At 38.0% G+C, this 12111-nt stretch overlaps 1 pseudogene; it reads left to right on the top strand.

Annotated features, from left to right (window-relative positions):
* The first annotated feature begins 5593 nt into the window (after positions 1–5593).
* Positions 5594–5690, top strand: LOC138831442 (U6 spliceosomal RNA; annotated as a pseudogene).
* The last annotated feature ends 6421 nt before the right edge of the window (positions 5691–12111 follow it).

The raw sequence follows: 12111 nt of genomic DNA, 5'->3' as shown, positions 1-12111 counted from the left end.
CTTAGTGCTTCAAATGTTTTTCTGAATTACATTTGACCTCTAAGTCAAGTTTTCGGGCTTTGGTAGACCAATTATAGATCTATCCTTCTAGGAACTATTTTTTGGCCCACTAATGTTGGAATAAAATCTTTCGTTAATCATAGGTGAGGAGTATTAAATATAATCTCATGACACTTTGTGAACTTGTTCACTCATATGGGCTGGTCATCTGTAAGTTGAATGTTTGAATTACAGTACTTTATCTCAAATTTTGTGATCGCATCCTTCATTTTAAGTTGACTTGCATTTCACAATTGATTACTGCTAATTCCTGCAACTCAAGGAATTGGGGCCCTGAAATATAGGAAATTCAAATTGAGATGGGTCTTCAATTACTTTGTGTTGATATGTTGCATGGGCCTTGGTGAAAAGTTGTAGTGACCGTCTACTCGACCAGCGAGGAAAAACGACCACCACACCAGGAGTCTTCTCAGATCACGCTTTATTGGAGAGCCTTTTAGTTGTAGGAGAGCTTGGGCGCGAGAGAGCGTGCACCCGAAACACAGCCGCTTATATAGGAGAATCGGAACGCGGGTCTTTCTATTGTTGGTCGCCTGCCTTTCACCGTCACCAGGTGTCATGGGATTGGCTGGGGGCTCTACCTGGCTCATGCACGCGCACAGCCCAGGGGTCCCGCCAAGCACCGTCTGGGGTGGTTACCTCAAAGCTGCAAGGGAGTGGGCGGAGTCTCGCCTCGGCTCCCTACAGTTCCCCCTTCTTTGTTTTATGGCAACAGGTAAGAGTAGAGGTTGGGCCTCTGTCTAAAACATTAGGACCTTGCACTGGCCTTCGCCTGAGGGGCATGCCTTCCCCAGTGATGACCAGGCCCGTCCGATGCCTTTTTTGCAGAGGTGGGATCTTGGCCATCAACCCACTTGCAACCCAGCATGCTCTTCTTGAGGAGATGAGAACCATCTCCTCAAGTGCAGTGCACTTGCCTTGCACCCTGTCCCAAATTGCAAATTGCATACCTGTCCCGGTGCAATGGGATCCCCTGATCCCTCGGGGTGCTAAGGCTATGCAGAATGGTAAGGCTTAACTGCCTCTTAGGGCCGACAGCCAGATCTGGGGTGAGGATCCACTCTCCAAAGCGGCTAATGCTTGCGAGATAACAACCTTGTCCCTTCTGGTTTGGGCTCGAAGGCGACAGACCAACCATAGGCAGACCACGCATCCTCCCAAGCAGCAGGCTAAAAACATTCTGACTCCCACCCACTCTTTGAAAAAGGACACCGCAGAGGCAATCCAGTCAGTAAATTGTAACAGCCCACAGCATCATCGGTTTAGCTATAACAGGGATTGCTATTAGCACTGTTGCTAACAGCAGGAAGATCAGCTGCATCTTCAAGAGCGGGTTCTGCTGCAGTCTCCACCGGCCTGGTCAGTCTCGTTGGCACCCAGTGAGGTACTTCTTGACTCTGTGGAAAAACACAAACAGCTCCCCTGGATCTCGTTATTACCGGATCCGGTCCATACCATTTATTATTAATAACATCCTTCCACATAACCATGTCTTTAGTATCCATGGAGTCTCTTGTCATATGCCGATCTGCGGCAGACTGATCGTTGTCATTTAGAATTAAAAAATTAAGGGTAAAGAGCGCAAGAGAAAGTCTTTCCCTGGGGGACGCGGACTCAGCAACTCCCCCTTTTTGTTTTTGAAGCATTTCTTTTATGCTTCTATTAGCTCTTTCCACTATACCTTGTCCTTGAGGATTGTAGGGCAATCCGGTGGTGTGGGCAACCTGCATTTGTGCGCAAAAGGCGCAAAAACCATGGGAAGTATAAGCAGGGCCATTATCCGTCTTGAGTCTAAGGGGCTTTCCCCAAGCTGCCCAAGCTTCTAAGCAGTGTATTCTGACGTGAGACACCTTTTCTCCTACCAGAGGTGTGGCATGAATGACACCAGAAAAGGTGTCCACAGACACATGTAAATATTTCAACTTACCAAATTCCGTCAGATGAGTAACATCCATTTGCCATAGGGCGTTTGGTCTCAACCCCCTGGGGTTTACCCCCACATGGGGAGGATGAAGAAAGGTAACACAAGATTTACAGGCTTTAACAATATCTCTTGCCACATGCCTGGACAAATTATATCTTTTCCTAAGGGTATTAGCAGGTACATGATACAATCTATGAAAGTCTTTTGCCAATTCTACAGGATCAGCAGTGACCAGAGCCACAGCCCGAGTTGCCTGGTCCACCAAATCATTACACTTTGCCATCAGGCCCGGCAACATAGAGTGGGCACGAATATGTCCAATATAAAAAGGATGTTTTCTGTTTAAGATAAGGGATTGAATCTGTAACAAAACATTAGAAATTGTACTGGCCTGCTTAACTGAAGCAGCAACTTCAAGAGAAGCAACGGCATTTACAACATATAATGAATCAGAAAATAAATTAAAAGGTTGATCAAATCTTTTAAAAACTTCAAGCACAATTAAACATTCAACAGCCTGTGGGACATTCGGCCGAAAATTAAAGACTACCGGCTGTTTGTGTCCTTGAACAAAAAAGGCACCTTGTCCAGATTTTGATCCATCCGTAAAGATGGTTAGAGCATCAACCAAGGGCTCCTTTGAAGTGACAACAGGAAAATACACTAAATTTTTGTTAACTATGGCAAGCAGAGGATGCTTAGGATAATGATTATCAATTATATTTGGAAATGAGCAAAAAAGAATTGCCCACATATCCATTGTGGCTGCTAAAATTTCAACTTGCTCACGGGTGTATGGAATAATTAATTTATCTGGAATTTTTGCAAAGTGCATCAAACAATACTTTATACCCAAAATTGCCTCTTATTTTTTTTTATTTTTATTTTTATTTTATTTTTATTTTTTTTTCTCAGATCAAAATTGCCTGTTTAGCCACTAATTCAGGAAAATATTGAACAGTTTTTGCTCCCACAGAATCATAGCATTAATAGTTAGCCTTTGAAGCAAGGCAGTGGTATAATTGGCCGTCACTCCATAAGTCCTTACTGCCTCAACTAAATCTTTTAACTGGGAGTAGGAAACTGGCTCAAGAATTCTCTCATTAGTAATTGGCTTTTCAAAGACTGGAAAAGCGGCCGCTAATGGCGACCAGGTGCTGCCTTTTATAAAGTGACTCTTCCCTGCCGGGCACGGCAGGGGGACCGACGGGTGAGGGGCAGCTCCGTTTCCTCTTCCTGGCTGCTGCGGTACTCCCACCCCTAGGGGGCGCCACCCTCCATATCTGTCTGCCTCGTGCTCCCCCGCAGCCTCTTCTAACTCTTCACTATCAGCTGGATTGAGCTGCTCTCCCTCCTCCTCTAACATTTCTTCCTCTGAGTCACTCACAAGATTACTATATTCTTGGTCCCGCCCTTCCACATGTAGGGCTGAGAACCGGTTTGCTTTTAAAGAAGGGCACGGGGGTCTCCTTGAGACCCCTTCCTCTCTGAAACCCTTCTACTTTTGTGAGGGCTGCAGCCCCTCTTGCTTTAATTCTTTAGGATCCTTTTGTCTTTTTTCCCTTTTTCTTTTAGGCCTATTTTCCTCCCCCTTACTGTATGCTGACTCTGATAGACTATCCTGATGCCGTGTTAGTACTTTGTATCCTTCCTGGATTAAATCAAACCCTCCCTCCTCGAGGCAAGTGCGCACCATCAAAAAGACAAGCCACAAAGGAAGAAGCAATGCAAGCAACCAATAAATATCTAAATCTACAGTGAACAGCATACCGGGGGATATTTACCGATGTCTCCTCTCCGCGTGTTGAGTTCTGGCTCCAATTCGGCCTCTTGCGCGGGTCCCGTCCCAGGTTCGTTCCCGGGTTTCAGCACCAGTTGTAGTGACCGTCTACTCGACCAGCGAGGAAAAACGACCACCACACCAGGAGTCTTCTCAGATCACGCTTTATTGGAGAGCCTTTTAGTTGTAGGAGAGCTTGGGCGCGAGAGAGCGTGCACCCGAAACACAGCCGCTTATATAGGAGAATCGGAACGCGGGTCTTTCTATTGTTGGTCGCCTGCCTTTCACCATCACCAGGTGTCATGGGATTGGCTGGGGGCTCTACCTGGCTCGTGCACGCGCACAGCCCAGGGGTCCCGCCAAGCACCGTCTGGGGTGGTTACCTCAAAGCTGCAAGGGAGTGGGCTGAGTCTCGCCTCGGCTCCCTATTATCTGCTGATGCAGGTAACTGGGCATTGGGATCCTAGGACCCATGGGTAATGCACAAGAATAATATTTTTTAGACATCTTAGCAAAATTTGGGCATAATCAGTAAGAATGCTTCAGAAATATGGACAAAAACCTTTTAGGACAAGCAAGTTAAAAAAATAAACAGAGCAGCAGAGTAAAATCATTACAGATTAGAGGAAAACATTGTTTTTTTATCATGTGGATTCAGAAGACCAAGAACAGTTTGAATGTATCACAAGTTTATACTAAAAAGATTGCATTGATACTTTTTCTAGTCTAATATATATTTGAAACCTAAATATTATATTCCAATTCTATTTATTGGAGTAAATAAATATCAATTTATTTGTCAAATTATCAACTAATTCTAGTAAGTTTCATTGTGTGAAATATAAAATCAGCACATATAAATATAAAATATATAACTATATATAATATGATTAAAAGACACACGTTTTGTATTGTTCTGGTGTAGTTACTGTATCAAAGGCAACTCTGTTTTAAAGTATGATTCTATTATCTCTACTTCAGTGTTTGATACAGTTAGACCTAAACCTTTATCATTTGTAGATTTACAGCATGGAAGCAAGAGGAAACACTGTGATTAAAACATTATCAATTTAATGCCTAATAACGAGGAGAAACATATACACTTCTCCTGCAACTATGAAAATATTTGGTGATAAAAAGGCAGTAGTGTAAGTTCCTGCCAGGAACTTACAGACAGGCCAGGACATTAAGTAATCATGCATACGAACAATTTTTTCACCTTCTTGGCTTTAGCTACTTTTAAATGGAAAGTAAAATAAACAATTATATTTTGATAAAATACCTTCTTGTCTGAACAGTTCTGTTTGAACTGTTCATCTCTCTATGATCCCTTGTAACCAAGATTAGTTTTGTTCTAGTAAGAAAATCTTTGCTGTCAGGGTAAGGTATTCTGGTTGGTCTGTTCACACATGGAAGAAGGGTAAAGGCTCAGGTAGACATTTGTTCCAGTAACACCTCATTTGGGAAAATGTCAGCTGAAGAAGTTTAGAAGTAGCTCTTAAGCAACGCTTACTTTGAATCCATTAGGTCCACAAAGTTGGATAAATAAGTACTTGAAAAAGCCATCACCTTTGGACCTAACTATAAATAATAGAGAGTATGATCAAATTACAAATAAAAAGACTTAAGATACTCATTGGCAAAAAAAGTTTGCAAATGTGAACAATCGACTGATCAATATAATTTTTTCCACTATTCACAGAATTTTAGGGAAATAAGATCGATAGCATTGTTAGGAACAATAAGGTTTCCTTGTTACAAGTAGGCACCCATAGATATAAGCCTGTATAAAGATTGCATCATTAACTATTAAATTTAGAGGATACTACATGCTTCAGCAACACGTATACTCAAATTACAATACAGAGATTAACATGGCACTTGCACAAGGATAATATGAAAATTTGAGAAGTATTCCATATTTTTCATTCTTCAGATACAAGAAATGAAAAAAAGTGATTAAAAAGATGATTACAAAATTACAAGTGTAACAATACACGTAATTCATATAATTAAATTTAGTTTGACATCAGTGTATTAAATCACCTCAGAAAGGCATTTACATAGCATAAACTTTACAAAACTTTTCAAATTAGACAACATTGTCATTTTATCCCAAAGAAAAATAATATTAAGACGTAGAAAAAAAGGAATAAAACTGTTTCTATATGGAATGCAATCGGAAAGGACACATTAATGAACCTATATATTATAAAATAATATATAATTCAAAGTATATCTAGGAGAAAATAAATTATGAACATGATGCAAACATAGAATATAGAATATTTTAAAATATACTTTTTCAGACAAGCACGAGAAATATTTTAGTTTCTGTACTACTCATTTCAACAGGTAAATTAAAATTATTTCTTATTAAAAAATCACAAACTTTGAAGAAATTATTATACATGTTTACAAATCTATTGAATACATTTTTCCATCCAAGGCAGGCAATTCACTTGGAAGAACTCCGCGGAATCCATGAATTTTTACAGTAAAATATTGGTGCTGCTGGGCACTGGTGGTTCATGCCTATAATCCTAGCTACACAGGAGACTGAGATCTGAGGATCATGGTTCAAAACCAGCATGGGAAGGAAAGTCTGTGGTACTCTTATCTCAAACAAACCACTAGAAAACTGGAAGTGGAGTTGTGTCTCAAGTGGTAGAGGGCTCACCTTGAGCTGAAGATCACAGGGATAGCACCCAGGCCCAGAGTTCAAGCCCCATGACCGACCAAAAAAAAAAAATAAAGATATTGCTCTTATTTGGATTGTGAAAATATTTTGTAGGGACACAAAAGATGGACTTGCATTTTTGAAATTTAAGAAACTTATCCCGACCATTAGGACTTCGGTGAACAATTTGTACAGTCTTTCACAACTTCATAGAGGTAGTGATACATACTTATCCTTTTGGCAATATCAAATACAGTTTCTTCTATGTTGTTCTTCAGGCCTGGATTTATATAATGGTTCAACAGAAGGCGATCCAGAGTATCTTTGCTATCTCAATTCTCAACAGCAAGATATAAGGGTGTCAAGAGTCCTTTAGTTTGGGGAAGTGTTACTGTGGCTCAAGCGGTAGAGCACTCCCCTTGAGCTGAAGAGCAGAGGGACAGCACCCGAGCCCAGATCTCAAGCCCCATGACCGACCAAAAAAAAAAAAAAAACCACCACAACAACAAAATTCAAACAAACAAAAATATTTGGGCTGGGAAAGTGGCTCAGTGGTAGAGTGCTTTTCTTGCATACATGAGGCCCTAGGTTCGATTCTTCAGCACCACATAAGCAGAAAAAAAAGCGGGAAGTGGTGCTGTGGCTCAAGTGGTAGAGCAGTAGACTTGAGCTGAAGAGATAAGGGACAGCGTCCAGGCCCAGAGTTCAGGCCCCACGACCAGACCAAAATTTTTTTTTTTTTAAAGAGTCCTTTAGTTTGGGCATTGGTATCTGTATCATGATGAAGTAAGAAAGAAGCTACTCTGCTATTATTCCACGTATATGCACTGTTCAGGGGTGTCCAGTCATCTACAGTTATTGCATGTGCCGCTTGAGACACCAACTCACTGACAATGTCTAAGTGTCCACCGTAGGCTTCTCGACGAGGGGTATACTCATCATCATCCCTACTATTCACATAAGTAGCCTTTTGGGAAAGAAGTCTCCGCACTGTAGTAAGCTGAATATTTTCGGCAGCCCAATGAAGAAATACGGTTGGATCCTTCTCCAATATTTTTTCTTGCAATTGATACCATTCCTTACTTTTTCATCTTGTTCCCCATATTCCTAAGAATTGCCTAACCAGAGACTTTGAGTGCCAGTGGGAATGAGGTGTCCATGTATTTCCCTAATAGTTCACATTGGTTGAACTGGTCAGAAATATCTGGTGACTTTTCTGCAACTGTTTATTCACCATGATTTATTTTCTCTTTTTCCAATTTTACTATTCGAAATTATTCTAACTGGAGAGTAGGGAATTGATGGAGAGCAAAGATATTCCTCCATATTCAAATGTACACACTGAAAATGAGGACCAGTGATGTCTTCATGTGCAGCTTATTCTAGGCATGAGAAAATAGGAAATAATGCCTTCTATATAAATGATTTGGGAAATGGCAGAGCAAAAAGTGAAATGATACAACCAAAAATATAAAAGCAAAATAAATTAGTATAATTATGGAGCAATCATATTATCTATGAGAACCATGAAAGGGAGAGAGAAAGAAAGAGACAGATGTGTAATGACGTAGCTAGCCACAAAATCCATGCATCTGATCAATTTGTAGAACAAACAAAATTTTATTTTTTAAAAGAGATGGAAATCGAATTTATGTATTTACTTGAAGTTAGTAAATACATTTTTAGTAGCCTACGTAAAGAGACATATCTTTACCAAATTACAGACAGTAAAATAAATCCTTTCTAGTTCTAGTAACAGATCTGACTGAAATCAGCTGAATCATACTTTTCTTGTACAATGAAGGAATAAGAGGGCAGTAAAGCAGCTAGAGAAGGCAGGGAGATTGTATCTGTGACAAAACTTTGTGGAAATTGGTACTGATGATTTCTTACTGGTGATCCACTTGCACTGGAAGCATGATTCTGAAGTATTGCTTGCCCATTCTGAACTATTGATTTGATCATTATATTCTCCAAGAAGAAAGTGAGAATTGATAGTGAAGGACTACTAACACATTTTGACCTTCTCACTGAGCACTTTCAATCATCAAAATCACATGAAGACAATAGACAGGCCTACTTTTTAGATGAAAGAAAGTGTCTTATAAAAACAAGGAATGTATGTAGTCATGCAAAGGACTTCTATTTTACCAATGCCTCATACATTTTTCTAATGTTGGGTACCAATAAATAATGGATCTATTAGAAAGCTCTTAAAGCTCATATGTTCAATGGTGGGTTCTCTTACACTATATCATGGTATTTTTTGTGTATGGTTTTAAGAATAAATTTACATTACTAACTTGAATTTCTGACAGGACAGTATCATCACTTTACATCTTGCTGCTATACTCTCATTTTAAAATTACCATCTAAGTATGTGCATTAGATAACTATATAGGAAAAAGTAGAAGCCACACTGATGGCTTATGTCTTTAGTAGTAGTTAATCAGAAAGATGAAATCTGAGCATTGTGGTTTGAAAGGAGACCAAGAAAAAACAGTCCATTAGATTCTGATTTGAAAGTAACCAGCAAAAGCTAGAAATGGAGCTGTGGTACAAGCAGTAAAATGCTAGCCTTGAGAAAACTGAAATAAAAAATAAATTCTGGGACAAAGCCAGGCCCTGAGTTCAAGCCCTAGTATTAGCACCAAACAAATAAATTAATTAATAAGGTAATTAATTCATTAAAACTAAATTAAGTGGTCACATGTGGGGAGGCAGGTAAAATGTAACATGCGTGGTAATGGTTTATGTATTATTTTGTAATAAGGTATATTATCATTTGTCCTATTCACTAATATTTTATGTGGACTTTTTTGTACACAACCCTGAATTTAGCATGTGTGTATATGTGTGTGTACATGTGCGAACATGTGTGTATGTGTATATGTGTACGCATGCTGTTGCAATGTTGCTTGCCAATGTGGACAGGGTGAGGCTGAAAAAAGCTAACTGTTTTGCAATGTTTTTATTTATCAGTGTTCTGTCATGTCATTTCAGTGGAACCAACCTTTGTATATATTATTTGTCTAATAATAACATCATAATCAAAGCATTTACAATATTAAGTTAGAAAAAGAGACAGCTTTCAGTTCTTATTGAATGTTAGGTAAGAAGATACAGACATAATTAGTTAGTAAGTTGTTGATATAAGATGATTGTCCGTACAAAATACGTATTTGACCTCTTAAATTGGTTATACTTTTAAGATACACTCATGGAGTGATTTGGACCGACTTGACCAAACAGGTATTACTCTCTGATTATTCCTGTGAAACACAAGTTGGATAAACTCTTTCCGGGTTTCTGTTGAAAATCACTTTCTTTGCAAGATTATATCTATTCTCACTAAGAGATAATCCAACCCATATTAAGTTTGAATATCCCATCTTATTCATTGAAAACAAGTATTGTGGATATGCTTGTTAGATATTCCTTTCAAAAACGAACAAAGAAAAAGCAAGTGTTATGTCCAGATTGTGGATGCATTTGAAGGTGTTTTGTACATGCACAGGTATCTTTACTAATGGCCCTTTTGTGGGAGAAACTACGGCAACTTTAACAAATAAGGCTTTTTGAATATCTGTTCCAATATACATAACATCTCAGAGCAAGTCTTGCAATTTCTGAAAATCCTTTGAATATTTTAGTATTATTTCAGTTCATTGACTGTAGAGCTAAAATTTCTGAAATATTGTTAAGATCTGAAAATGTAAGTGGGTATATATGCTTTTTTATGCTTCATTTTATGAAAACCCAGTTTTTATGAAAGTAAATGGAATAGAATAAAAGAATTCAGTGAATTGGGTAAGCTAATTATTAGTATAATTTTGTTTTCTATTAATAGTCCATTGAATGTAGATGATGCAGTTAAATTATTTCCTCTCTACTTCAGTTAGTTTTAGAATCTTTATAGTTATGAGTGAACTTTTAGTATAAATAAAGGTCTTTTAAAATGATTAGGATTAACCTTGTGCTTTTTGTCCTACTCCCAAGAAAATGAGTTATTTTTAAGTGTTAATAGTTTATCATTATGATTATCATAGCGAATCATTATCATTATCATAGGGACTTAAAAATTCAGTAGTATTGATGTCTTTTTAAACCAATTGTATTCTCAAGCTGGAGAGTATTTAATTCATAATTAGGTCTTGGTGTCTATGATTTTTAACCTCTCGTTCCTAACATTAATGATAGGTAAGACTACATTTTTGGGTATATGAAAGGTAAAATATTTATCTGTGGTCAAATGTGATTTTATATCAGTCTTTCTTTAATAACATTTGAAAGTAGTACATACTTCTAATGGTAAACAATTTAGGTGAGCTACAATATGGAAATGATTGCTCCAAAAGACCTGCAGTCTGTTTCCATCAGGAATTGGGCAGGTCATTCTTTCAGTAAGACTGTGTTAACCAGAGATGGGGTCCGCAGGCAGTGCAGTGTTGAGTGAAGGGATAAAATATGATTTCTACTATTTTGAGCTAGAAATCAAGAATGTTATAGTTTAGGAATTCCTTTCACCAGGGAGGTATAAATTGATTATGATCTTGGAGTTTTCATATTACATTTACTTATTTTATTTTATTTTTTTGTTGTTGGTCATGGGGCTTGAACTCTGGGCTTGGGTGCTGTCCCTGCACTCTTCTACTCAAGGCGAGTGCTCTACCACTTGGACCACAGTGCCACTTCCAGTTTACTAGTGGTTTATTAGAGATAAGAGTCTCACAGTCTGTCCTGCCCGAGCTGGCTTTGAACCACAATCCTCAGATCTCAGCCTCTTGAGTAGCTAGCATTATTGGCGTAAGCCACCGGTGTCCGGCTTAGTTACCTATTTTCTAACAAAGATAAAGGAAATATTATTAGAGTGTGCACAATAATTTTGGGAATTTTCCTAGAATTAGTAGACTGAGTGCTGGCATTTAGTTATAAAATAGAATGAGGTTAGTTCATATAGTGGGAATGAAACGCAGGCTAACACTTACCGTGTGTAGAATGTTGTACTAGTAATTCCAACTCTGAAGACTTAAATATCATCATATTAGAATTAAAAATAGAAATAGTTTCACTTTATGGGATTATTGTGAGGATTAAATTAGATACCAAAGGTAAAGTACTTGGAAAATCAATCAGATTTTGATACTTCCTACCTTTTATTTTATCATGTGATATATTCTAATATTTTTACTGTCATTTTTATATTGTCTGTTTAGGATATGCAAAGTGATGTATTGATATACATTGCGTTGTTCACTTTTCTGTCATTATGAGGAAAATACCTGCAAAGAAAATTTCTGAGAAGGAAAGTATCATATTGACTCATGGTTTAAGATCAGATGTCTCCATTGTTTTTAATTATACTTTTATTAAATAGTTGTACGAAATGTTTTCCATTCAATGAATCAGTTTATAAGTACAATGGATCTTTACGTAACTTTCTCACATCCTTCCAAACCTCAACCCACTTTCGTTTTTATTAGTTTCATAATATCTGCATTGAATATTATGGCTTCACTCTCTACTTCCATAAGTCTCTTTATTTCTTCCCTTTTATTTCCCCTCACATTTTCCAAGTGGTAACTTCCTGGTATTCATTTTGCTGGATTAAAAATTCAATTTTATAAGAAATTACACCTGTTAAATATTCCTCTACAAATAGCATGT

The sequence above is a fragment of the Dipodomys merriami genome, unplaced genomic scaffold, assembly GCF_024711535.1.
Source record: "Dipodomys merriami isolate MVZ:Mamm:240054 unplaced genomic scaffold, mDipMer1.0.p SCAF_196, whole genome shotgun sequence".
Classification (NCBI taxonomy): Eukaryota; Metazoa; Chordata; class Mammalia; order Rodentia; family Heteromyidae; genus Dipodomys; species Dipodomys merriami.
This window is presented reverse-complemented; position numbering and strand designations above follow the sequence as displayed.